General features: G+C 46.5%; 1 long non-coding RNA gene across 1 annotated transcript; it reads right to left on the bottom strand.

Moving 5' to 3' along the window:
- Positions 1-8,930: 8,930 nt before the first annotated feature.
- On the bottom strand, positions 8,931-22,566 carry LOC129487660 (uncharacterized). The gene is made up of 3 exons (XR_008659413.2): positions 22,207-22,566; positions 21,316-21,713; positions 8,931-11,601 (listed from the first exon to the last, which is right to left on the bottom strand). It is a non-coding gene; the product is annotated as an uncharacterized lncRNA (long non-coding RNA).
- Between the last annotated feature and the right edge of the window lie 261 nt (positions 22,567-22,827).

Below are 22,827 nucleotides of genomic sequence, written 5' to 3' on the forward strand. Positions count from 1 at the left end.
AAAACTGGGTAGCTTAAAACAATGGAAATTCATTCTTTCACAGTTCTGGAGGCCAGAAATCTGAAATCAAGGTGTCAGCTAGGACTTCGCTTGTAGGAAGCAACAGAGACTTCTCCTTTGCCTCTGGTCACTTCACTTTCTGGCAGCTCCTGCTGTTTCTTGGTTTGTGGCTGCAGAAGTCCAATTTCTGCCTCCATCTTCATATGGACTTCTTCCCTGTGTGTCTCTCTGTGTCCAAATCTCTCTCTCCTTTCTCTTATAAAGACATCAGTCACTAGATTTAGGGCCCACCGTAAATCCAGGACGATATCATCTCGAGATCTTTAACTAATTATTTCTGCAAAAGCCTTATTTCCAAAAAAGGTCACCTATTCTGAGGTTCCAGGTAGACACAAATTTTGGGAGGCACTCTTCAACCCACTATATTGGCGAACATATACTTTAGTGAGAAAAATAGCCATTACCTAGAATACACAGTAGCATAGAAGTTCCATGAGAGACCTGCAATGAGTTCTGGGTATACAAAGGAAGAGATGTTCCCATTCATCAGATTTGGGGGAAATGGGTGGATAAGGTCATTTGAAAGGTATTAAAATGACCCCTATCCTACATTTTACAGGACAGGGCATTCCTGGAAGAGGAAAAAATACGAGTACAAAAACAGAGAGAATAGCAGGGCTGTTCGGGAATAATAGGATTCTTTTATTGTATTATTCTGAATAATAAGTACTGGCCACTTTATATGTGGCTAGGCAACTTGATTACGAGTGTCTAGCATGGCACCTTGCATACACCACAGAGCTGGTCAATATTTGTTGACTGATACCAAGAAAAAGCAAAAGCGTAACTCGCCTCCTCCACTCAAGTTCTTGAACTGCTCAGCTAAGCTTTGCGGGCACACACATTATCCCTCACCAACTGGCACTAAATAATATAATCAATGTAGTGATGGCAAAAATTAATTATAATAAACAGCTAATTAAAATTGAGTCTAGAATGGTAACATGGCCCTAATTACTACACTGGCGAATTGTTTTCCCTATTCCTGGAACAAATTCCTAGTTCATTATCCTCTATTTGTGCAAGGAATTGAGCTTTTCCAAAGAGCAAGACGTGGATTATGTACAGTGTTGATGGCAGCCTGACCCAGCCCCTGCTCTGTCCAGCTCACAGGTGAACATGCAACTCAAATACCCACGTGCCACCTGCCAGTGACTACAATCTGAAGTCACATTTCCTTTCATACCCAAATTACAGTGACTCTGGGCTCCCACCTGCCACCTTAGCAAGAGTTTCCTTCAACAAATATTCCTAAACAGCCACAAGGTTGGTAAGTTGGTCCCCTTATCCTCTGCTTATGGTCGAATTGGGAGGACAGAAACTCAGGCCAGTCCTCTTAGGCTGACTTATAAACCATTGACTGCTTCCCGACTGTTCTGTGTGCTGGGCTCTCTCCCGTCGGTGCTGCTACCTTATGCAGGAGGAGGAGCCCAGACTCCCTGCTTGGCTGTGCCAAGGCTGTCTACTGCTGGCCCAGGCATGCTCCAATCTCCATTTAGTATTGAGGGTCCCCACTGGGCCAAGATCCCCTCTGGTTCCTTGGTGGTTTGATTTGATGGCTGCTCAAAGCAGGCTGTCTCTCTTCCAGGTGAGCCCTGCCCCTGCCCCTCCCAGATACAGCTGCTGTTTCTCAGCTCTCACTTCGCAGGTATAATCCAAGAAATGGCATTAAATGGATCAATATATCAGAATTTTATAAAATCACAGATGCTTTACCTGCAAGGGATTTCACTAACCACTTGCTCCAACGTCTTCATTTTACAGAGGTTAAAAGATTTTCCCCAAGGCCATACACACAACAACTTAATTTTATTGATGTACCTAAGTTTATTATTGATCTGTTGTCTTAGCTGGCTAGGGCTGCCATAACAAAGCACAACAGGTGGGTGGCTTGAACAACAGAAGTGGATCGTCTCACAGTTTTAGAGGCTGGAAGTCTGAGATCAAGGTATCGGCAGGGTTGGCTCCTTCTGAAGGCTGTGAGAAAGACTCTGTTCCATGCCTGTCCCTGGCTTCTGGTGACTTGGTGGGAATCTTTGGTGTTCCCTGGCTTGCAGATGATGCACCACTGTAATGTCTGCTTTCTTCTTCATATGGTATCCTCCCTGTGTGTGAGTGTCTATGTCCAAATTTCCTCTTTTTGTAAGGACACCAGTCAGATTAGGTTAAGGTCCCACACTATTCCAGTAAGTTAAGACCTCATCTTAATTAATTATATCTGCAATAACCCTATTTCCAAACAAAGCCACATGCTGAGATACAATGGGGTTAGGACTTTAACACAGGAATTCTCAGTGGGGGATATAATTCAATGGATAACATCTGTCCCCACTCTGATTGAAGGGTGGGTGGGATGGCAAGGTCATCTCCGCATGTGATTGGAGACTGTCAAGACAGAAAGATCATGAGTTCAGGGAAACAAGCATAGCGTTTTTCAGACAGTGCTGATCTGTGTTTCTCTTAAAACCTTTAAAACAAACTCCATCTTCTTTCTGTCTTTTAAACTACTTTGCATCAAAAACGCTCAATGAACATGCACCAGAATTAATATCTCTCAGGAATCACAGGATGTCTTAGCACGATGGGCACAGTCAGAACCTCTGAGTCCTTCTCTGTGGCTGGCCGTGGATACTCCAGCCTCGCATTCAACAGCCTCGCTAAGAAGCTGTTGACATTTATTTCAAAACTAATTATGCTGCAGTTTGGGACACGAAATGGAAAAAGACCGCTTCACATTGCAATCCATCTTGGAATGAAATGGCTATTGTGGCACCCGAAGAAAATTTTTCCATTAAGTCAAAGGCAAACCTCAATTTGAAGGACAAAAAGTCCAGCGCCTTGAGATGAGGGTCTCCGCCTTACAGAACCAGCACTGCATTTTAGCACTATAGTCATCATGACACTCTGTCCCTTGCACCCATCAAACTCTCCTTTCTCCCTCCCCTTCCCCAAACCAATAATTCTCCATTATCCATGAGCATTTTAACCACAGCAACATTCTACTCTCAGCCTGGCTTGACTCTCCTCTTCCGCAAGAGTCTTGGAGAAGACAGTGCCAATCTCCCTGAGGAAGACCCCACAGACCTTCCCTCCAGAAGCCACGTAGTTAACACCCCTGACCTAACACCCTAACACCAGTGACTCCTCCTCTGGCATTTGGGGCCATCCCTTCCTCTAAACTGCAACTGTATTTAAAATTTGGACCCCTCAGTCAACACCCAGCAGGAAATCTTGTAGGACACCAATTTTTCTGCACATTTATGTCTGATTTCTCCTAGGAACATCCTAGAAATGCTGAATCTTCGGCTCCACCTCAGGCTTACTGAAGCAGATTCTGTGTCTCAACATGTCCTGTGAGTGAAATGGATGCTGAATTACAGAAGTGCCACACAGTGTCTCTCAGAGTTAGGACTGAGTTCAGGCCCTCAAGAGCAATTGTCAAGCTGGTGAATGACTCTCTCTTATCTCAGGGACTTATTCTGTCCTCCGGTGGCTGACTACCATTAGTGGTCATAGAATGTAGACTACTATTAGCATTCATTATTAATATCGCCAGACCCACTCAATTCTCTGCAGAACAAACAATACTCAGATATGACACACAGGATGGTAAATCTGAATTTCTAGATCAAACATAAATGCTTTTTTCATTTTTTTTTTCCTGCTGTCTGGGATTCTCTGTATCATGATTCTAACAATTCTTGCAGGATTATCATGATCATCAGTTAATGGGAACTTCTGATAGTTTTAAAATTGAAGATCAGAAAATGTTAACCTTGGAAGGGAACTTGAAGTTCATTGAGATTAACCTCCTTACTTGACGGATGAGTAAACCGAGTTATGGTCTAGTAATAGCCTCAGACGACTTCACCAGTCCTGGGAGTTTCCAGTAGGGACAAGAATCTACAATTTGGACTCCAGGTGTGAGCATTTTCTATACCACACTGTACTAATTTGTGTTACACTGGGCTGGTTAGTAGATTGCATAACGTGTTTGGCCTGGTCACTTCTCAATTTCTAACCAAGCAGAGGGGACTGGACAGTGAATGAAAGTTTGTGGAAGGGTGGATGGAGTAGCTTCTTTATATTCTAGCCTCTAAACTCTTCTCAGAGCTCGCTGGTGTAGACTGGGGAGGAGAGTACACGAAATCAGAGTTCTCAGTATTGTTTTCTTTATGTAATAAAATGGTTACTTAAGGTAGCGGTCAGCCCCCGATCCCTGCTACAAGGGACCTGTGCAAGGGAGTGAATCCTGTCTAGACATCCAGAAATGCGGAGGCCCCCGCCACCTCCACTTTCACTTCATTCTTTGCAAAATAACCAGACTTCCAACTTGATGTTGCCTCTCCATCTTCTGTGTGTGTTTACAATGCCAAAGAACTGTCAGCAGCGGAATCAAGTTCCCAGGTTCTAATTAGTTCATTCATTCAACGAAATGAGGTCGGGGTGTTAACTACGCGGCTTCTGGAATCCAAGGGCTGTGGGGTCTTCCTGAGGGAGATTGGCACTGTCTTCTCCAAGACCATAGCTCCACAGAGGCAACTGCACCCACAAGCCCCACCACCTCCACCCTCGCCAATACCCGCTTGTGCCCACCCTGAGCTTGGCCCTTTGCATCTGTTATTAATGCTCCGCACTGGTTGTTTTTCCTGATATGCAGCCTGACGCCAGAGGCTGAATCATTTGGAGCAGAAAAGAAATCATAAATTCTGTAGCTTGAGAAGCACATGAAAGGCAGAACAGGGTATTTTAAGGTTGACCTGAAGGTGGCCCAGGAATATCTATGCAACATTTATATTGTATATATTTACATATGCCTAATATATACTGTGTAATATATTTTTATATTTAAATAAAAAGATATGTTGACTGTAGATTAGCTGGAGCTCATGCACACATAGAAACATACATATCTCACAAATATCTCATACATATATCTACACATATATCCCATAGATATCTCATAGGCATATTTATGTTATTGTTTTCTTTATGTAATAAAGAAAATATAGATATATGAGGTATCTATGGGATATGTGTGTAGATATATGTAGACCTCTCATATCTATATGTGTGTAAGTATATGTAGATTTCATATCTATGATACGAGAGCTATCATAGATCTCTGCAGATATATGTAGATCTCTCATGTCTATGTAGGTAGTTATATAATGTCATATATATGAGATTTCATATATATGAGATATTCATGAGATGAGTGTAGATACATGTACATATATCTCATATTGCATGCATAATTCATGTATGTAAATACATACATACATAAATAACCTGTATATGTCTATGAATACACATAATGACTGCTACTCTGGGTCTAAAATGCTCATATTCCCTAGGGATATTTTTCCTGGGCTGTGTTTTCCTTTGCATGCCCACAGCCTAGAAGTTTGAAGCGCTTGTCAGGAGGAGGATTCATTTTCCCAGAGGACAGCAGTAACTGAAAAAAAATGAAATAAAATGAATGCCACCTGTAGTGACCAGGTCTGTCCATGAGGTGGTGGTGTTAGTATAATGGAAGCAGGAGGGAATAAGGTCAGGGCAGAGAGACGCCCTCTGTTGGATTCATGGTGGAAGGATTAAATCCACGCCCCTCCATGAACTCCCACCCTGAAGCCTGACAGATGCCCGGCCACTGGCTGCCAGGGTGTAGGAAATTCGCACACATAGCTTCTCAGCAGCTCCTAGACCAGCTGGCCTGGAGGCTTGGAAGCAGTCCAGGCAGGGGACACAGGATAAGCCATCAGGAGCAACAGCTCTATCAAATGGACTTGAGTAGAACGTTCTCATGGCACTTGGACACCCCTCACATTCTCCAGCCTGTAGCTGGTTTTCTCTGCCGCCCACTGAGGGCTGCAAGAAGCGTTCCAGCCAACACACAAAGCCGGGCGCTGACGCTCCTCCAGCTCAGCCTCCTGGGCAAGCCTTTCTGCCCTTTCCACACACATCTGCAAGCTCCTGCTGTTGGAATCCATAGAGATACGACCCGGGCCAACAACACATCTCTGAATATTGAAAGCATTCCCAAACACCACTTCTTTTGCAAGCAATGGCTGCAAAAGGCTGAACCACACCAAAGTAGATACTCCCTGTCTGCATGGTCTTTGAAGGGAGTAGAGATGCTATGAAAACAATTCACCACTGAAGCTTTCCCTGGTGCTAATCTTGCTTTCTAGTTTCTGAAGTTACATTTTTTACATTTTTTTAAAAAAAGGTACCCTGTGTCTTCACCAGAGAGAAGGGAGAAGGAACCTTGGTTGATTATCTGTCTGTGACAGGCACAAGATCTTATCACTTTCAGTCCATTTAGCAACCCTGCTCTCTGAGGACTTCCCAGAGGGGGAAGCTGGGCTCTGAAGGGTGATGGAATTCGTCTGTAGTCACACATGTGTCAGCCACAGACCCAGATCGCTCTGGTTTCCTTTGTTTTGTTGACTACTTTGTTGATATTAAACAACTGGCTTTCCAATGAAAAATAGTAACAATCATAGGATAATACCCTTAACATCTGCGTGGCCCTCTACAGTATACAAGATGCCTTTCCATTGCTGCGGCCCGGCGCAGCCTGGAGATCGGCCCCCTCTGCTCTGCTTCTCCCTGGCTCCACCTTGCCAGCTCCAGACTGCGCGTGTCCCCAGCGGAGCTGGTTCTCACTCCCTTTTGCAGTCATGCTCCCTTGGTGGGCGACTTCACTGGAAGCCTGTCTACTGATTCAGGGTGACAGGCTGTGCCAAAGCCCCACTCCTTGTGGGGCTCATAAATCCTGGGATGGTAGGCGCTAGAGAGGTGCAGCTCAATGACAGCAAATTTGGCCTGTCTGTCGGTTTTACCCAGGGCCAGCCTTGACTGATGCTGAGCAGAAGTGTCAGTGATGAAGGATTTGTCAACACTGCCTGGCTTCCTTCCTCACCCGCCATCAAAGGTGGACTTTTGTCCAAAGCTCTTTAATTTGGGAATTAGGTCTTATATGTAACTGCCAAGTTAAATTGGACCCGAGTGAATTTGGATCTGCATTGAAGAGGGAGTGGAAATTAGCAAGTTCTGGGGTGCCCTGAGCTTGGCGCATAGTCATAATGATAAAGACTGACGCTTTGAGCTCTTGCTGCAGGCCAGCTGTGTGCTAAGTGCTTCCTCACTCTATCAGCTTCTTACTTCACAACCCTGTCAGGTACAGGCTATTTGTGCCCAGAGAAATGAGACACTAAGAGATGATGTGATTTGCCCAAGATCCCACAGCTAGCAGTGGAGGCATTGGCATTTGAATTTGTATAGTCTTTATTGCCAGAATGGCCGCTGACCTCTCCAAGGCCATGTGGGAGGTTTTTGATGAGCCCTGAAGCTCTGCGGGGTTTCTGGCATCTGGGGGAGGCCTCTATTTAGATCCAAGCCTTCGGAGAAGCCCTAGGACAAAGCAGCCTCTAAGGACCACATGGGGTGACAGCGCTGTGTTGGTGGCAGCCCGTCATGAGTCCTGAAGCCCAGCTTATTTTCTTTCTTTTCTTCCCTCCCAAATCCTTTCTGCCTTGCCTGCCAAACAGCAAATCAATTCCAATTGATTCCAACTGATAACATTTTATTGGAGTTTTGTTTATTTGAAGATCAGTAGTGACAAGAATGTGGCAGTCTCCGCCCTGAAGGACCATATCCAAGCACACTTTTGTATCTTAACTTCGAGTCCCAACCTGGACTCCAGCCTATAGCCTCTGCCAGGCAGACGATCTTGTGCTCGCCCTTGTCTTGACAGCACAATCACATGCTCATTTTGTGTGTTTGCCTTTTGGGCCCCAGTATACAAGAAATGGGCTTAACTGAAACTATAAGTGAATTTGTCTGGAGCACAGAAAACACTCAACAGCACATCTCACTCTGACAGACACTGTCAATCTAATCAGAGGCCTTGAATTATTAACACCCTCTAGCCACTTAGAGCTGCAGGTCACCAAGGCACTGAACACACTTGCCTGAGTGGCACTGGATTAGGAATCAGTGGGCTCACAGCCAGCTGTTACTGTGGACCCCCCAGATTTGTTTCATCACCACTCTTCTTAGTCATGAAATCCCACCCTCCCTTCCCAGACCTGATCCTGCTGACAGAGCCCTGAACTGGCTCAGGTCCTGGCTTCTGGTCCTACCTCTGGAGTTGACTCTGGGGGTTTTGGCCAATCCTTTTTCTTCTTAGTACCTCCATATTCCCACCTGTATTGTGTGGCTACAAATATTTGCTTAGGATCATTTTAGCAGCTGTGAAGTGTCCTGGGAACTCTGAATGAAAGGCGCTCTATTCCAGCTTATGAACCAAGTGATGACTCTGGCCCTGTCCACACGGCAGGGCTCTGCAGGAGAGAGACTGGACCCATTCATCCTTCACACAGTCCTAATTTTATTCCAGTGCCTCACTGTGGGCTGAGGCAGCAGGGCTTGTCAGAGAACTGAGCAGTCTTCACACTTTCAAAGTCCCTTCTATTTGGTAGGGTTGCTTTTTTTCCTTTCCGTTTTTTCTTTTTTTTAACCATTGCATATTAGCAAAGGTAAAATCTACCATGCAAAAAAAAGAACAATCATGAAAGGAGAAAGGACTTCTCAAGGGAGGGCTGCTTATTAGGCCATTGGAAGGTCAAGAAGGCCATTTGCCTGAGGCCAGGAGTTATACTATTAGCCTGGTAGGCACACCTGGGGCCCACCCTGCGTAACTATCAGGGTGCCATTTTTACATTTATTTTTACGTATGTATCTTGTTTTAGGGTGCCCACAGTGCAAGAGAGCAGAGCTGAGAATCAATAGGATAATATGTCCAGGGCCTGCTAGTGATGAACGTGGGTGTTTTGGCCCATTTGGGCTGCCATAGACTGGGTGACATGCAAACAACAGAAATTTATTTCTCCCAGTTCTGGAGCCTGAAAGTCCAAGATCAAAGTGTCAGCATGGTCAGGTTTTGGGGAGGGCCCTTGCCAGACTGCACACTGCAGGCTTCTTGTATCCTCACGCGGTGGAGTGAGGGCGAGAGAGCGCTCTGGGGTCCCGTTTATAAGAGCACCAATCGTATTCCTGAGAACTCCACCCTCATTACCTCCCAATGGCTTTACCTCCTAAGCCTATCACATAGTGGGTTAGGGTTTCAACATATGAATTTTGGAAGGACATTAACATGCAGTCCATTGCACTGAGTATTTTTGCTTCTTCAAAATGACTCCATTGTTGTAACCTATAATTGTGCATCTGTCTTGAGGCTACAATAGCATGTCTTAGAGCTAGAATCTCTGGCTTCCCGGAATCCTGGGCCCCTCTACTGACCTCTCTAACCCTTCCCCTGTAGGAGCACTTACTTACAGAACACTGAGGCTCTGCTCACTCTCTCCTGAATCCATTTCTGCTCCTTCTTCTTTGAACTCCTCACTAGCCCCAGGAGCCAGGCATCCCATCCCGATATCATCCCCAGCTGCAGATATCTGAGAAACTTTGCAGTCACTCTCTCCTTCAGGGCTCAAGTCTTCACTCCCAGTAGGTCTTCAATCACCATGGTTTCCAATCTCACTCTTATTCTGAGTATGCAGAGCATGGCTTCCCATTGCTTTCAAAGAGAAGTGCAAATGTCTTATGCAAATTTACTGAATTAGTTTGTTCTCATGCTGCTAAGAAAGACATATCTGAGACTGGTAATTTATAAGGGAAAAGAGGTTTAATGGACTCACAGTTCTACATGAGTGGGAGGCCTCACAATCATGGCAGAAGGAGAAGGAGAATCAAACGCATGTCTTACGTGTTGGCAGGCAAGAGAGAAGTGCCGAACAAAAGGGGGAAATCCCTTATAAAACTTATAAAACCATCAGATCTCGTGAAAACTCGTTCACTGTCATGAGAACAGCAGCATGGGGTAATCACCCCCAAGATTCAGTTATCTCCCACTGGGTCCCTCCCACAACAGTGGGAATTATGGGAACTACAATTCAAGATGAGATTTGGGTGGGGACACAGCCAAACCATATCACTTACCAAGGCCTTACATGATCTAGTCTGTGTCTTCCTGTTTGACTTAATTTTTCCTCTTATTCACCTCCTTGCTCATCAAATCCAACCACATTGTCCTCTTTCCCATCCTTCAGACTCATCCAGGTTCATTCTCACTTTAGGGTTTTGTGCTTGTGCTGGTCTCTCTACCCAATATACTCTGCCCACCAAAATTGGCATGCTGGCTTCTTCTTGTCATTCAGATCTTTGTTTAAATGTCATATTCCCAGAGCTAATTCCTTGAGCATTTTGTACAAAATAGCCGTTCCCTCTCAGTTACTTACATCTTATACAGCTAATTGTCTTCAGACATTTAAGATCATTGACAATCATTGATGCTATATGTGCTATCTCTTTCCGTCCAATAGTAGAATATGGATTCTAAGAGTAGAAACCTTGTCTGACATTTTCCCTGTTATATCCCTAACACTATGAAATGTATATGGCACTTGATGGTTGCTCTATAAATACTTGTTGGATGACTCAATGAATGAACAAACTAGAAATATTTGTTATTGACTATAAGAGGTTGCCAGTGAACTTCACCTTGCAAACCTCATAGTCTTTAGTATTAGCGCTAGAAGTCTCATCTGGATCCCATGCTCAACTAGTAGAGGGCCACAGTGTTGGGTCTGGGCTGGGTTGCAGTGTCCCAGTCACCTAGGCTTTGTGGAGCTTAGCTGTGGCCAGTAGAACAAGGTACCAAGGGTGAGCCAAGAAGCAACCTCCAACACTTATCACAAAGTCCAACCTGGCCACTACTTCTTGTAGGACAGGCAAAGTGGGGAGATCTTGGTATGAAGCATAGGATATAAACTTGGGAAGTCAAACCAGAGTTCAAGTCTGGAGGAACTCCCAGAGCCATGGGAACACGACTGTAGAAAGCCCCTATAGTTCTGGGTGAGCTGGTGAAGGAGCAGTTAGACTGACTTGGTTCAGGCACACAATGATCTTCAGTCCTTCTCTTGAAGGCAAGTGCTGGCTGCAGTTGCACTTTGCCCTGCTGGAGAGGATCTGACGCCAGAGACTGACAATGGGTCAAGGGCTGGGTGGAGAGTATTCACTACTGATTAAGCCTTTCTTGATACTGAATAGAGAGTAGATTTAGTGGAGGGGAAGGGAAGACCACAGGAAGACCACCGAAGAGATTATTCTACAGTCAAGAGAGGACAAGAGCCAGTGATGGCAGAAGGGAGGAAGAGAAAGAGATTCATGCAAGAGAATTACTAATGCAAAATGTGCAAAATTTAAATTCAATCAGATTACACCAATGGAATAAGGAAAAAGAAAGACTCCATGAAGACTAGGAGGATCTGAGTTTGCTCAGCATTGTAGAGGGTGTTATGGGCCTTGATTAAGTTAAAGACAGCAAGGGAGAGGCACGTGAGGGCAGAGAAATGTGCGTTACCCCTGGACGGGCTGATGTGACAAGCTCATTGGGCCTCCAGAGAGATTTTTTCCAAAAGTAGCTAGAAATATAGGCCTACAGCACAAAAGCCCTAGGAGCCAGGTGAATGCCTGGAAGAATAGAAGAAATTATATTATTTAAAGTAAAATGGAACAGACGTGGTGGCTCATGCCTGTAATCCCAGCAATTTGGGAAGCCAAGGTGGGCAGATCACTTGAGATCAGGAGCTCAAGACCAGCCTGGCCAACATGCGGAGACCCCCGTCCGTCTCTACTAAAAATATAAAAATTAGCCGGGTGTGGCGCGCCTGTAATCCCAGCTACTCCAGAGGCCGAGGCAGGAGAATCACTTGAACTGGGGAGGTGGAGCTTGCAGTGAGCCAAGATGGCGCCACTGCACTCTAGCCTGAGTGACAGAGCAAGACTCTGTCTCTAAACAAAACAAAATAAAACAAGCAAACAAACAAACAAAGTAACGTGGGTCTTTTGAAAGTAACCCAGAATTCTAGTAGAGGGAGGGGAAGCCAGGAGGACATTTTTAACTTGAATGAAAACTAATGCTGATGCCGGGAAAGCTTGAAGCTGGAGGATGGTTTCTTATTCAAACGCAGTTTGGGATTCAATTACTTAAAATGTATCATGTGATTTCAGAAATCAGCTGTCTTTTTGCTTTACAAACAGAACCCAGGAGTGTCTTTAGAGTCAGCAGCCTAGGAACCAAAACCCCAAAGGGGCCAAACCAGGAAAACCTAGATCTCCCTAACACAAAGGGGAAAGCACTCCCGTTCACTGCTGCTTTCTGCACCACAAACACTTGTGAAGAGCACTTTGTGCGAGTAATTCTGAAAACGTCACACTAAAAAAAGAATTACAGGTTTTTAATCATAAATGCGAAAGCAAAAACAGATGAAGGTTTCTCCTTGCCTTCAAATGAAGACAACCAAAAGCATCAGAGGTGAAAACAAGACAGACACGACATGAAGATTTAAAACCAGATTATACCCTAGGGAGCACACATAATATTAAGAAAAAAATTACTGGCTATAAGACATATATCACAGAGCAAAAGGAGTCCTAAAAGAAACTCCCACCCGCAATAGAAACAAAGAACAACTTAAAAATATGAAGAAAGTGGGCCAGACACAGTGGCTCATTCCTATAATCCCAGCACTTTGGGAAGCTGAGGCGGGCGGATCACTTGAGCTCAGGAGTTTGAGACCAGCCTGGGCAACATCTCTATCAAAAATACAAAGTTAGCCTGGTGTGGTGACGGGTGCCTGTGTTACGTAACAGGAGCACCCTAATGGCGCTGGTTCAGTTGCGGGTCCTAGTTCCAGGTTCTTCTTCCTCAATGCAAACCCGCCAAAGGAAAAACCAATCAGAGAGAGATGTTTTTCCCGCCTCGCTCTAAGCTCCACCCAACCAATCACAAACATCCATGCAGCCCTCCTGGGCATAAAAGAAGCAAACCCCCCACCGCTGTCTCTTTCTCTCTCTGTCTCCTGCCCAGCCCAGCCTGCTGCCTCCAATAAAGATCTCTTGGCCGAAACGGTGTAGCGTGGTCTGAGTCTGAGCCTACAGAGTCACTCTTTCATTGGTGCCATGACTCGGATTGGGACTCCCGGCCTCCGGCGGGACCCCAGTCCCCCTAAGACTCAGAACAGGTCCCGGCCGGCCTTCGCCCAATTTCCCGTCCGCCGAACAGCGCATCTACCACCGGCTCCTGTTTGGTAAGTCCCCTTCCGTAGTCTGCTGCTTAGTCCTATACTGGGGCGGCAGACTCCTGCTTCCCTTCCTCGACCCGCAGGGAACTGAGTTTTCTCCCTCTCCCCCTCGCGTCTCCAGCCTGAGCCTCCACGCCATACTGTTGGCGACATACAAAAATCTTGGTACCAAGTGGCTCACGGTCCCTCGGCCATCCTGTTGGCCCTTCAGTCCCTTCGCCTTGGTGACGACCAACCGAAGGCTCTGAACCTGGTTACAGTGTTCGGCTAATTAGGGGACTCCCTCTTAGCCATCACTGCCCCTTCCCCTGCTATGGGAGGCTCTGCATCCCTGCCGGCCCACTCTCTCCTAAAATGCCTTCTAGACAATCTGGCTACCCTAGGCCTTGCCGCTGACCTCAAACCTAAACGCTTAATCAAATTCTGCACGCAAGATTGGCCGACCTACCCCTTAGACAACCAAAATGAATGGCCCCTTATGGGACCCTAGACCCTAAAATTCCCCAGGCCCCTTACAATGATTGTGCACACAGGAGATTGGGCAGAGATCCTCCATATTCCTAGCTTCTCCTATTAGACGATAAGCCTCACCTCTATGTGTCCCCGTTAACCCTAACCACAACAAGTGTCATGGCTGGCCTCCACTCCAAAAGCCTTTCCCAACCCTCTCCCCCTCCTACTTCCGATTTTAACCCTGCTGACGAACCGCCGCCATATCACCATCCCCAACCTCGCCCTTCCGCCACCGTGCCGCCGCCAATTCCTGCCCCCACCTCCTCTCCGACCCCTCCAACTTCCTCTCCGACCCCTCCAACTTCCCCTAAAAACCCGTCCGCCTTCCTCACCTGCCTTACACAGGCACCCCAACAATCCAACAACATAGACCTCAAAGCATTTCTTCACACAAAGCTTCCCAGACATTCAGACCAAACTAAAAACAGCTAGACAGAGGCCCCTTTACCCCGCAGACCGAGATCCTCACAAAGTCTACCACAACCATGACGAGCAGACAAGGACGCATAAGTGCCAGATGTTGGCTCAGGCCTTCCAGGCCTCAGCCCAGCCTATCAGACGCCATGCCTCTATGTCTACCACTCACCACCAACCCCCTGGACCCTGCTTTAAATGTGGGAACAAAGGTCATTGGGCTCGTGAGTGTCCTAATCCCAGGCCACCCAAAAGACCGTGACCCAAGTGCCAACAATCCGGCCACTGGGCGACCGACAGCCCCAGCTCCCTCGGGGGAGCTGGGCCAGACCCCGTCCTAAAGCCGATCTCATTAAGTTGGCAGCCTACGACTGACCGGGCCTTAGGACCTCTTCCCGACACACACCATCACCACACAGGAGCCCAGGGTGCCTCTTGCGGTGAGTAGGCGTCTCGTGATTTCCCTCCTACTTCCTCGGTTCTACAGGAGTATTAAGGCACTGTCTCCACCTCTGGCCCTCCTATAGTCAAAGTAGGGGGCCACCCCATGCAGCCAAAGACCACCCCACCCCAACATGCTCTCATAAGTTCCTGATCATGCCCCAGTGCCCCCCTTCCTTCCCTTACACTTCCCGGCGTCTGCAGCGACATCTCTCAAGCCGCCGAAGACCTCCTTCAGCAGCTAGACTCCCCCTCTGTTTCTGTCTCAGTACAGCAGTCTTGGCTCTTACTTCTACAGGAAGGAATCCAACTCTTAAACACCTCTAACATCTCTCCCTCCAACTGCTTCCTATGTGCCAGCCTCAATAAACCACCACTTATTGCTGTTCCGGTCGCCCTCCCAAACACTACTAACACTACCAGTCATTCATCACTCCCCAACACCCCCTTAATATTTGGTGTTCCCCTCTTCAACATGTCCCAGGCCGTTACCTGCTACACAAACATACCAGAATCCCCTTCCTTCTGTAATACCACCATCTCATACCCTGACTCTTCTGCCCCTGATAGATACTTCTTCTGGTGTAACCACACTCTTTACAAAACAATCAACCCCTCCATCAATACCACCTGCTTCCCCGTCACACTCCTACCACAACTTACCCTCCTCTCCCTTTCCGAAGGGACCACCGCCTTCAACCTTAACCACCCTCCCATAAATCAGGCCCCAAGAAAAAGACAGGCTGTCTTTATACCTGCCATCCTTGGCCTCTCCCTTGCAACCTCCCTTCTAGGCTCCGCTCTAGGGGCCACCTCCCTCGGATATGGAGTCTCACAGGTTAATGAATTAAAGGTAGGTACACCTAGCCGCCCTGCAGCGACAACTCACCTCTTTAGCCGGAGTAGTCCTCCAAAACCGCAGAGCCCTAGACCTCCTGACAGCTGAAAAAGGAGGCACATGCATTCTCCTCCAGGAAAGCTGTTGTTACTTTATTAATGAGTCCCAGGTTGTCCAGACTAACATAAAAAATCTTAATGATATAAGACAAAAGCTCCTCGAAACGAAGACAGGCTTCTCACTTTGGGAGACTCTAAAAATGCCTCTTTTAGCTTGGGTTCTACCATATCTCGGACCCCTCCTAGGAATAGCGGCCTTTTGTACCCTCCTCCCTTGCTTAATAAAATTCATGCAACAACGAATCTCCTCCTTATCTAACCAGACTTTTAACCAGCTTCTCATTAGGCACTACCAACTTCTAGCAACCGAAGAAAACGACGAAGACTCGCCTACCCATGGCCTCCGCCTCCAGGACCTGTAATTTCTCAGATTTCCTCCAGGCCCTCCAAGAAGATGCGTGGCTCACAGCAGATCCTTCCCTGCCATACAGATGGCTCGCGTCCATAGATGACTTCACACCCCGGGAAGTGTTCACCTTCAGCGCTGCCTTCCTTGGCCTCCTGTTGCTGCTCTACCCCTACAGTCCTCCAATATCCCTTCCCTACGACATCCCCGTTCAGCAGGAAGTAGCCAGATGAACAGCGACGCCCACCCCCCCACTTCTTAAAAAACAAAAAAGGGAGGAATGTTAGGTAACAGGAGCACCCTAATGGCGCTGGTTCAGTTGCGGGTCCTAGTTCTGGGTTCTTCTTCCTCAATGCAAACCCGCCAAAAGAAAAACCAATCAGAGAGAGGTGTTTTTCCCACCTCGCTCTAAGCCCCACCCCAACCAATCACAAACATCCACGCAGCCCTCCTGCGCATAAAAGAAGCAAACCCCCACGGCTCTCTCTCTCTCTGTCTCCTGCCCAGCCTAGCCTGCTGCCTCGAATAAAGATCTCTTGGCCAAACCGGTGTAGCGTGGTCTGAGTCTGAGCCTACAGAGTCACTCTTTCAGCCTGTAATCCCAGCTACTCAGGAGGCTGAGGCAAGAGAATTGCTTGAACCCAGGAGATGGAGGTTGCAGTGAGCCAAGATCAGGCCACTGCACTCCAGCCTAGGCAACAGAGTGAGACTCCGTCTCAAAAATAAAATGAATAGAACAGAATAGAGATATTTCATAAACCGGTGTTACATCAATGAGAGAATATTATCAAGGTAGCCTTGGGTCCTTCTCCCTGAGTTCTTACAATAAGCCCCAGGTAAGGGTTACAAACGTCAAGCAAAGGGAATACTAAGGAGGTAGGGATAAGACTAAGAGTCAGGGCTGGTAATAAAAAGATGGTCATGTGGGGTGAGGCAGGTGGGAAGTAGGGCAGGTCTTAGCTAAGAACCTCAGAGGAAGCTTCTCAGACCAGACCCAAGGCTACAGGGTAAGGATCGACCGCAGAGACGGGGAGATGCTGGCTTTCTGCAGCTACAGCTTCTGGTGCTGCCTCTTGGACTAGTTCCCACATTACAGGTTACCTACAGCTTCCCCCAGAAATGAACATTTTCCTTTTGAAATATAGGACAGAGACTCTACTATTTCTTGAGTATCTTGGAGGGCCTCCAGGCAATGTGGACCTGGAAATAAGAGATTTGGTGGTCAAATCAACCTTGAGAAATGCTGGATTCAAATAACCTTCTTTGAATTCTCAGTGACCATTGAATTCTCAGTATATGAAAGGCCCTCCAAAGTCCTGCTTTTATTTATTTATTTATTTATTTATTTATTTATTTATTTATTTATTTTATTTATTTTGAGACAGAATCTTGCTCAGTCACCCAGGTTGGAGTACAGTGGCACAATCTCAGCTCACTGCAACCTCCGATTCTTGGATTCAAGTGAGTCTTCTGCCTCAGCGTCCCATGTAGCAGGGATTACAGACACTCACCACCACACCCGGCTAATTTTTGTATTTTTAGTAGAGGTGGGGTTTCACCATGTTTGCCAGTCTGGTCTCGAACTCTTGACCTCAAGTGATCTGCCCGCATCGGCCTCCCAAAATGCTGGGATTACATATGTGAGCCACCACGCCGAGGCAAAAGTCCTGCTTCCACAAAACACACTTTATCTTCACTGCCTTTGGGTTATAGTCTGGAACAATCACAATATTGGTCACCAAATTGGAGTTGACTGATGTGATTGACTGTGCCCATCTCTTCTTACTTCCATATTTCTGCTTTATAGTAAAGTTGAAGGGAGCAACTTTCTCGGAGGAGGGTATCTGAGCAATATGTATTCTGGCTAGAGCCTCTGAGCACACCCATGGAAAACTACAATACAAATTATCAATCCATTTGTAGAGCACTCTGTGTGTTACAAAGCACTTTACAATTATTTATCATAGTATGATAAATATGGTGAATCTGTAAATATAGTAAATATATGTGCATAAAGTAAATGTGGAATATGACAGGAGTTGGAGGTAGCTGAGTCAACTGTATTCTAGGAGTGCAGTAAAACAAGCTGGGCTCCTGCAAGGTATATGTCAGTTGGAGCACACCTACTGCTTGCCCTGGGGGCGCTTTCCCCACCATCCCTTCTCAAGGTTCGTTTCTAATTACTTGAATACCCCTAGTGTGCTGACTGAACAGGTTAATTTAAAGGGGAAGACCTAAAACTCTTGTTTTTCAGCTCCTTGCTGAGGTACCTGATGATTATCCCATCACCAACAGGGGCAAGTCCAAATGCCTTTACATCCCTTCATGACGTCATCTCCCATCATTTTCCCTGCATGCTGTGTTCCAGCTCCTCAGAACGACCTCCCATTTCCTGAACAGGTCGCACTTCCTCCGCTTCTCACCCCTCAACATACCTACCCTGCATTCTGTTCCTGGCTGTCCTTCTTTCCTTTCTCTACCTGCAAAACCCTCTCCAGCTCCCCAAGGCAGAGCTAGTTGCTTCTTCCCCTGGATCCCACAGCCGTTTCTACCTATGGGCCTCCCATAGTGCCTAATGGCTTGTAGATGACGCCCAGGAAACATTCATTGAGGGGATGGTTCATTTAGGGACTGACTTTTACTGTAGTGTCTCCAAATTTGACATTAAGACACAGGAAAGCATGCCACCAATTGCTAGCCGTCAATCAAGATCGGTGGGAAGAGGTAAGAGCCAGAGCTGGCGCTGGCTGGCTGGGGGTGGTGCGACAGGCCTAGGTAGGTGGCTGCCAAGTATAATGTCTTTAGGGGAAGAGATATGATATGGTTTGGAGGTTTGTCCCCTTCAAATCTAATGTTGACGTGTGACCCCCCCAATGTTGGAGGTGGGGCCTAGCAGGAGGTGTTTGGATCATGGGGGTGGACCCCTCATGAATGGCTGGGTTCCCTTGGTGATGAGTGAATTCTCACTCTATTAGCTATTGATATCTGATTGTTAACAAGAGCCTGGCATCTCCTCCCTCTCTCTCTTGCTCCCACTCTCACCGTGTGACACGTCTGCTCCCCCTACACTTTCTGCCATTAGTAAAAGCTTCCGGAGGCCTCCCCCAAAACAGATGCTGGCACTGTGCTTCTTGCACAGTCTGAAGAACCATGAACGAAAATAAGCCTCTTTTCTGTATGAATTACCTAGTCCTGGGTATTTCTTTATGGCAATGCAAAATGGACTAATACAAGGCATATACGTAAATTTTTTTAAATGCTTTTCTAAAGAAACATAGATTTAATGAGGATAAGGAACAATGGCCTGACAGGAAGAATGGATTCAAAGTAAGCCACCTTGAATAGTAGAGGGAAGAAGAGATGGGGCAAAGGACGGTGCCTGGGCCCCACCTGCTGGCAGGGCAGAGATCTCACTGCGCTGCCAGGGGCAATCCTTGTCTCAGAGACAGGGCAGGGCTGAGGAGCAGGCTGAAGTCCCTCCCCACACCTTCAGCCTCCAAGATAAAGGCAGGGACTCGTAGCCAATTTCTCCTGGAAGAGAGGTAAAGGTAGTACATGATTTGCTACTGGTTTTTCACTATTTTACCAGTCATTTCCTCTTCATGTTTAACCTTCTGTTATTTGACTAAAATCTCTAAGAAAAGCTTAGCTCCTTCTGAGCTCAGTCCACCCTTGTTATCTTTTCTCAAAATTTCTGAACACAAAGGGGCAGAAACCAGGTTTCCAGACATTCAGCTCAGCCATGCAAACGGCCTCTAGTAATTCCAGGCAAGTGCAAAGACAAGCAGCAAATCGGGCAAACAGTAGAGGTTGCACCTGTTTTCTTTTTGAGAGTATCCTTATCAGAGAGCCAGAACTAGCCATTAAATTGTGTTCGTTTGCTAACGTTGCTTCACCTTGCTGAGCTAAAAGTGCCCCCACGGAAAAAAAAAAAAAAAGATCACAGACCACTGCAATTAACAGGGACTGCAGAGTGCATTTAGTTCCTCCCACCTCATTTCACAGGGTGGAAATTGATAGCGGGAAAGGCGGAATTCAAATTACAACAGACTTGATAGAATTCTTTTGCTGTCTTCCTCTAGACAACTCAGGCTCAGTTTAAGGTCCTCTTAAAAAGCCACCATTTTCTAATTCGCTCCTTCAGAAACAGGGCAGCAAATATAAGGATGGGAACAGAAGTGAGAAAGACACTCCGAAGCAACGGACACAAAAGAAGAGCGATTGATGGACTGCCCGAGCTTGGGTAGATAATTCCACTCTGAACCAATCCTCGCATAGAGGAAACACCATAAAATACTGATCTATGAACAGATATATTGAATTGCCTGTTCCTTCTTAAAATATACTAATGGATAGGTGCAGTGATACAGGTACATATCTTAACTGCTAATCCCATAAACATGATTGAGCATCCACTCTGTATTAAATCCACAGAGATTAAAGTAAGGATATGCATATGTATAATGAGAAGAACAAACATTTATTGAGAGCTACAATGTTTCAGGTGCTGGACCAAGTTATATCCTTAATAGTAACTACATTTAACCTTAATAGTAAGTACAACTGTTTGTCCATTTTATTAGGTAAGGAAACTGAGAGTAGGTTGATGAAGTAGCTTGCCTGAGGTCACACAGCTGACAGGTGACAGTGCTGAGATTCTGAATTAGTTTAGCCTGAGTTCCTAATCATTCTGCCCCAGTGACCCCCATGAGACTAGATCCCTGGAACCTGCAGTAAAATGGGTGGCGCATACCCAAACAGAGTGCCAGTACCATGTGATAAAAACTTCAAATAGGACAAGGGAAGATGGGAGAAAGAACAGGGAGATTTGCTAAATGATACAAAATTACAGCTGGATAGGAGGTGTAAGGTCTAGTGTTCTATAGCACTGTAGGATGACTGTAGTTAATAGAAACATATAGTTTCAAAGGGCTAGAAGGAGGATCTTGAAAATTTCTAACACAAAGAAATGATAATGTTTGATGTGACAGATGTGCCAATTATCCCAGTCTGATCACTATACCTTCTATGTATCAAAAGATCACTATGCACCCCATAAATTTGTGCAATTATTATTTGTCAATTAAATAAATAAAATAAAAAGGATTCCAAATGGGAAAAAAGAAAGAAAGAATTCACAGGGAAGGTAACGCTAGAGCAGTCGCTTAAAGAATGAGGGAGGAGACCAGGTGAGGTGCCTCATGCCCGTAATCCTAACACTTAGAGAGTATGAGGTGTGAGGATTACGTGAGCCAAGGGGATCGAGACCAGCCTGGGTAAAATAGCAAGACTCCGTCTCTATTTTTAATACATATTTATGTTATAAAATTTAAAAAAAAAAGAATGAGGGAGGAGATGTCCATTTGGAAAGGAGTGGAGGAGTAGAAACGCGCCTTAGGAATGGGGTCGAGCTAAACAGGAACATCGTACCTGATGCTGCAGAAGAACCGAATGGTGCCAGGGTCAGACAAAACATACCCCGGGGGCTCAGATGGTGGCCTAAATCCAGCTGAAGAGAGAGACCAATCTCCATGCCATCGGGGTGAAGAGTTGTAGACCACAAGGTGGAAAGTGCTGTTGGCCATCGGAGCTCAACCTTCATGGAGACCGGTGCGCCGCTGCCCTCTCAGGTCACCTGCTGGACGCTGCCCTGGAGTAGACTAGCTGGGAGGGTTATGCAGGGTAGGGACGCAGCCAAATGGAGCTGCCAAGAACCAGAGAAATTACTGAAGATGGTGTCAAGTCCTCTGAAACAGTCTCCTTTTCCATAGCCCCTGGCTTCATCCAGCCTCACCCTTGGAGATCAGCACGTGCTGCAGGCAGGGGATCTGCAAGAAATGTAAGAGGTATCAAAGAAAAGGCTGGTTCCACGTGATATTGATGCCCAAGCATCTAGCAAAGTCAGCTTTCTGTTCTTTGCTCTGTGCTTGGTTAGGCAAGTCTTCAAGTTTGAAAGACCAAAAATCTTTCAGTGTCCGTGGCGAACACACGGACACCAGCCAACCTGAGCGGCCCTAGCACCTCCGCTAATACTGGCTAGCCTTCTTAGAGAGGCATCCCTTTTCTCTTTTGCACACCTTGGGTTTTCTCTTTTTCCGTTTCCCACGCTAATCCTCTCTGAGGTGCCCTGTTCCTTTCTTCTTCCTCTTTCCTCCATCAGTCTCTGGTGGACCCGCCCCATGGATGGCAGTTCTGGGGCCAGGCAGTTGCCAGTTCTGGTTCTCCAGGCCCGCTATGGAAGAGCAGCATCCCCTTGTGATCACGGACTACCTGCATCTGGATCTCCCAGAGAGCTGGGAAAATGCACAGCCCTGGGCCCACCTCCGATCTGCTGAAATAGGCTCACTGAACTGGAAGCTACGCCTCCAACAAGTCTTCTGAATCAGTTTTTGCTCACTAAGTTTTAAGACCCTCTGCTCTGGAGATAAAGGCCCTGGAAACTTTGGTCTCTCATCTCTCTCTGCTTCCCCTATTAACCCTTCTCCAAAAAATGGAGAAGCTGAGTTGAAGGCACAGCATTGAGCTTTTCCTTTCCCTTTTGTCTTCTGTCTAGACGTCTTTCGCCTCTACTGGATGGCGAATCCCTAAGGATGGGAGTTGTGTTCTACTCAGCCCTGGAACCCCGAGGTTCCCGTGATTTCTGGGTCACCATGGACACTTAGAAACGTTTGTGGAATGAATAAATTGTTGACGCAGGGAACACTCTCTCTCCCTTCCTCCCCGCTCCTTTCTTTCCTCCTCCTCCACTTTTCTGTTCCTCTTTCTCTTGGGATCCCCTTGGCCTTGGGCACAAAAACCAAATGTTTTAAGAGATTGTTAATGTTTAAAGGGAGACAGGGGGGCATAGGCAGGGCAATGGCAGGTTGCTCAATGGACAAACAAATCCACCTTCTTCTGTTGTCTCCTAAGCCAACAGGAAGCAGCCAGAAGACGGTCAGACGG

The sequence above is a fragment of the Symphalangus syndactylus genome, chromosome 1, assembly GCF_028878055.3.
Source record: "Symphalangus syndactylus isolate Jambi chromosome 1, NHGRI_mSymSyn1-v2.1_pri, whole genome shotgun sequence".
Taxonomy (NCBI): domain Eukaryota; kingdom Metazoa; phylum Chordata; class Mammalia; order Primates; family Hylobatidae; genus Symphalangus; species Symphalangus syndactylus.